General features: G+C 45.5%; 1 pseudogene; it reads right to left on the bottom strand.

Moving 5' to 3' along the window:
- Positions 1-2,080: 2,080 nt before the first annotated feature.
- LOC112550651 overlaps positions 2,081-6,000 on the bottom strand; it is a 34,139-nt pseudogene continuing 30,219 nt past the window's right edge.

The following is a 6,000-nucleotide window of genomic DNA, read 5'->3' as shown; positions in this document are numbered from 1 at the left end:
GCTAGGCCGGGAGCCCGGGGCCCCTGAGGGTGAGGCGGCCGGCCAATGGCGCGGCGGGAGAGGCGTGGTTATGCAAATCGAGAGGGAGACGGGCAGCTTCGGCATCAACACGGCCGAGGCGCGGGGCAGGCGGGGCGCGCGGTGCAGGCTGGGCCGGGCGGTGAGGCACCTAACGGCCTCTCCCTCCGGGAATGATAACAATGTAAATACACACCACAACATGTGAAAAATAAACAAATACATTAAAATAAAATACATTTAAAAATTCCCCTCAGAGAGGGGTGCACGTCCCTCAGCGCCCTGCTGAGGCAGATCCTGCCTTAAATATAATAGACATATATCTATATAGATAGATAGATAGATAGATATACACACACTAAGTATAAAAATACATAAATACATAAAAATAAAATAAATTTTAGAAAAATTCCCCTCAGAGAGGGGCTGTATTCAGCGCCCTGCTGAGGCAGATCCTTCCTTAAATATAATATATATATAATATATATACATATATAAAGTATAAAAATAAAGACATACATAAATACATAAAAATAAAATAGTATGAATTTTTTTCAAAAGGGGGGTGCACAAGGTGAAACCGCACCTCGCGGGGCCTGGGGCCGTGGGATTTGGGTTCACGTGAAGCCGAAACCAGGATAACGTCATTGGGATGAGTTTAAAAATATTTAAAGCAGCCTGCCGCGCGTGAAACAGGAGCGGCAAACAGCCCGCAGGGCTGCACGATGAACGCTGGCTTCGTTTAGGGCAACCCTAATGGAGCGGGACAGTCCCTCAAGCCCCGGTCCCGCGCTGCAGGCCCACGGGGCAGCATTTGTGCGGGGACAGGACGGGGGACCGGCGGGGTCCCCTTGCAGGCAGGCCGTGTTCCAGCTTGCAAGGGGCTGCCGGGAGCGGGACGCGGGGGTGCCATGGGCATGTGCGCACCCGACACGTGCACGTGGCTGGGAATGCAGCTGGGCAGCGTGGGGAGCAGCTCCCTGCAGGGAAGTCTATGGGGGGAGGTGGAAGTGGGGAAAGGGGGGCAGACCAAGGCTCCCCATGATGAGGGAGGGAGTGGGGCAGGGGCTGGGACGCTGCCCAGCCGGGGCGTGCCTGGAGCAGGACAGAGCCAGCGGGTGCATGGCATGGGGGGAAGAAGAGAGGGGCATTAACACCTGTGCAATGGAGTCTTTAAAAAGGACGGGGTAGATTATAACGAGCTGTGAAATTAAGTGACTCCCTCAGCACTGCTGGACTAGAAATGCTGCTGCCCCTGGGTTTTAAACTTTGAGTGGAACAGGAATCAAAGAGGGGGTGCCAGTGCACCAGTGCACCCCCTGGATTCATCCCAGTGCACAAGTGCACCCCCCCTGGATTCACCCCAGCACACTAATGCACCCCCTGGATTCACCCCAGTGCATCCCCCTGGATTTGCCCCAGTGCACCAGTGCATCCCCTGAATTCACCCCAGTGCACCAGTGAATCCCCCTGGATTCACCCCAGTGCACCAGTGCACCCCCTGGATTCATCCCAGTGCACAAGTGCACTCCCCTTGGATTCATCCCAGTGCACTAATGCACCCCCTGGATTCACCCCAGTGCATCCCACTGGATTCACCCCAGTGCACCCCCTGGATCCGCCCCTGCCAATTGCCATATACTTACATGTGTGACAGCTCTGGGTTTACCTTGTGAATTGTGTGTAGGTTTCTGCACACCTAACTGTGCCCCTACTGCGTGGCACCCCTAAAAGCATCCCATGGCTACCCCAGTTGAGGATCATGGTGTGTGTACCCATGGATGTATTATAGATTATGGGCTTTAGCATCTTTCTCCTTTCCTGTATTGTCTATTATTTGATTTTTCATATAATTTATTTCTTAGGCCCTCATATCACAATCTTTTATACAGCAGCTTAACTTTGTACAACTGAACAGTGGTTCCTTGCAAGTCATCGTCGTCGTAGTAGTAGTAGTAGATCTGATCCTGCTCTACAATGCAGTGGTTATCCCCATGCTTCTCTACAGGTGTGAGACGTGGGTGAAATATCGAAGCCATCTTAAGTACCGGGAATGGCTCAATCAGCATTGCCTCAGGAAGATCCTTTGTATTAGAAGGGAAGACCGCTGCCCAATGCCAGCTTCCTTTCTGCAGCTAATATAACCAGTATTGAGGCAAAGATCATGAAACATCAACTCTGCCGGGCTGGCCACTGCGTGCCAATGGCTGACACTCGTCTCCTGAAACACGTCCTCTTCTCTCAGCTCAGTCGGGGTAAGAGGATCCGCGGAGGACAGAGGAAGCACTACAAGGACACCCTGAAAACATACGTTAAGAAGGGTGGCATCAACCCTACAAACTGGGAAGTGCTGGCTGGTAACAGGTCTCAGTGGTGCTGCCACACGTCGAGCTACAGCCCACTTCAAAGAAAACCATCTCGCTCAGGAAGCCAAAAAACAGAAGAGGAGGAAGAAAAGTGCACAACATCCTGGCCAACAATTGGGCCTCCCCCACCCAGCACCACTTGTCAGACCTGTACATAATGACTGCACAGTGCACATCTCATCCGAGTGAATTTCAATCAGTAATGGCCTCTCATTGTGTGTGGTTTTGTACTTCAGATAAATAGGTATTTAAGCCAAAAAGAGTGCTTTTTTAATCTTAAAAAAGGAGAAGATCTCACTGCCTGCATGTTTGTCTAATTCCTAAATTTATATCTTGTTTTAAATATGGGAGGGGTGTGGGATCTGTGACTGTCAGCACATTTCCCAGGCCATGCATCTGAAGAAGAATATGAATGTTATGTAACTATCTAACTAATGGTTACTTGGAAGAGGAGTAGCTTCTAAAACAGGGGTTCTCAACCTTTTTTTGTACCAGGACCCATTTGTAAACAACAATGGCCAGTCCCGAATCAGTAAATACTATGTTTAAGTAGAAAACAACCCCCCTGGCCCTACTGCTGCCCCTCACAGCTGACCCAGTGCCCTCTACCTCCAAACCCCAACCCCACAGTGTGTGGGGTAGGGGATGGGTGTATGGGGAAGGAGTGGGTGTGCGTGAGTCATGGCAGGCTGCAGCTCTACCAGCCTGCAAGGAAAACCCACAGTTTCCCATGTTTTTCTCTTTTAAAGGAGAATCCAGTTTTAAAGTTTATTTGTGACCCTTTCATATATTCTTGCGACCCACTTTTGGGTCGTGACCCACGGTTTGAGAAACACTCTTCTTATTGTATCTGACAGGGATACATGTTCTAGCTTTTAATCAATATTTAACGTTCCTAATTGAGGTAAAGTACTCTCATTAAGCAGCCCCATTTGAGATTGTACAAGTCCCCCTGTTGTAAAAACTGGTAAAGATAAAAGCCACCTTAGAAAGTAATTTTTTGTATTTTTGAATGAACCATATGCTTAGCACCCCATAGCTCCACTCCATACAATTAAATAGACTCTATTTTAGACTTACAGACCTTTGATGCTGTCAGTATTGCCTTTCTACTGGTCTTATTGTAAAAGGATAAAACTCCACCCAAATTGTAAAATTAATAATGCATCATCTTCATAAAACAAAGCAGGGATCAAATTATTCAATAGCATGGGTATGTGGAATTGATTCCCTGTTAGCAAATGGTTTATGTCATTCAGAAACAAATGAAACAATGGTGAAGCAAGCAGACATCCTTGTTGTACCCGTGTCTTAGCCAGAAGACTCCTACTGATGGATAGGGCATGACCAATCCCGTAACACACCTTAGACATATTTGAGTAGCGAGTGTCACCTGGTGCCACTGGTGAGTAACCCCAGGTTCCATCACTCGCTGGGTCCACACGCCACACCTGCTCTCACTCACCTGTCATGCCTTGATGTTGAATAATATGGAGAGGTTGCCTCACCCAAAAAAGCGGGGGAAGACCCCAAAACGAGGGGCGGGGAAGACTCCAAAAGCAGTTGCTGCTGTCTTGATCCACATCACAGCTGCTAGTTGGGTCCAGACTCCGCTGGTGTCACTGCCAGTTTCTCCTATAATTTTAATTGGTCTAAGCCGCCCTTTAAATCTATGAAAGCTACATATAAATGGTGTTGTCTTTGCACATACTTGGATGCCACATAATGCAATGCTAAGCAATGGTCTGTGCAAGAAAAACCTCTAAAACCAGTCTGTTCTCTTGATGAAAGATTAAATATCTCCCCTATATTGTGGCTGGAATATACATAAAACTGATTTGAAGATATGCTGCAGGATTTTTCATTTTACCATTTTTAAAAACCGAGATTATTATATTCTCATTCCAAGCAAGTCATAGTTAATAGTCACGTAACTAGGACTTAAGAGAGTACAGCCAACCCCAAGCATTCTAAACTGGGAGTTAGGACTCAACAAGAATTAACGAGCTTAGCTTAAAAATGGAGGGCTGTGTTTTAATTAATACATTCTGGGTTCTTTATTTTTGTCTTCTGGTTTCTGAGCCCATAAAGAGCACTTACTCCATATTCTCAAGTGTGTCTCCACCACCATAATGGCTAGAAATTTTTTTGTGGTTTTTTTAATGAAAGCTGAGATTTTCAAGCAATCTCTTGACTCCAGGAGCTGGGGCTTTAGGAAAACACAAATCTTAAGTGTTATAAACCCTAAGGGCATAACACTGATTAATAATGGTCCATAAGTATTCAAATAGCTGTATGTTTCATGAGCTGGACCAAACATACAACAGATCTGTCGTGACGAGTAACAAGCCGGAAGCCAAAGCACATAGGATGAAGTCCAGAACAACAAGAAAGGGACCACTCCACTCATGACAGTCAAAGATCTTGATGGAACACATCACAGAAAGAGGCACGGGAAAGGGTTACCATATTTAAATTTGGGGACTCAAAGGATGCATGGAAGGCCTAGTCAGAACACAGGGGACGCACCAGAAGTGACTAGACAGATGCAAATGGATGCAATGGATGGATGTGAAAAAGAGAGAGAAAGCCATGGATGTATTGACAAAAAATAAGTAGCTTTTCCTACAGTTTCTAATGCTGTGCAGTGCAAACTACCTATATGCATTAATATATCAATCCTACCTAAGCCATTTCTATAGATTTATACTTGCAGAATCAATTTTTTTTTTTTTTTACCGCCAACCATGTTTAAATAAATCTGTAGCTGAGACAGGTTTAAAATGCAGTATAAATGTGAAATATATAAAATCTAATGACCCCAGCCCCCTGAAGAAAGATGTCAACTTGCAACGTTATAACTCAGGCCAAAACAGAAGGTGCTAGCATTACTGTTAAGCCAGGATTTCTGTAGTAAGCTAGCAAATAATAATGTCTGTTACAACACACTGACACATGAGTATCCAAGGCCCTCATTAAGTTACTGCTATTAGGAAATTGAATCTGCTATGAAAACCAAGTCTTTCAAAGATAGACAGGTGCTAGCTAATAAGAATTAGAATCAAATAGCGATATACTGCATTCCTTACTGGAGCTGTTCTCAATAAATATATTTTTGAAACAGCAGCATTTTATTACAGCAATGCTATGAGTCCTTTTTTCTCTTGACGTAGCTCCCTTCATCCCAGAAGAACCCTAAGTACTTTACATGACATGGCATATGTTAATTATGGGTATTAATTATGCATGCATGAGCTGACAGCACCTGGCCTTCAGCCACATGCCTGACAACACACAAGACATGAATTAACCATGATAATACGGGCTTCCATTTTGAGGCCAAACCCAGGTTAATTCCTTGTTCATAAGCAAATGTAAAGTTTCCAGTAAAATGTACCTGCAGAATTCTCTACACTTCTCATATCTCAGAAAAATGTGACTAATGCTGTTCTCACAGCCTGTGGGCACTGTGCCGTTGAAGTTGAGTTAAGCAAGTGCTTGAGTTCTTTGCTGAATCAAGGTCCATACGCAGGGTCCACGTGTCAAGTCCTTCACAAGACAATTGCTCCTCCCTGGAGAGGCCTGTCCAGGGAGGACATGGCGTTTGCAGAATTCC

This window comes from Alligator sinensis, unplaced genomic scaffold (assembly GCF_000455745.1).
Source record: "Alligator sinensis unplaced genomic scaffold, ASM45574v1 scaffold1046_1, whole genome shotgun sequence".
Taxonomy (NCBI): domain Eukaryota; kingdom Metazoa; phylum Chordata; order Crocodylia; family Alligatoridae; genus Alligator; species Alligator sinensis.
This window is presented reverse-complemented; position numbering and strand designations above follow the sequence as displayed.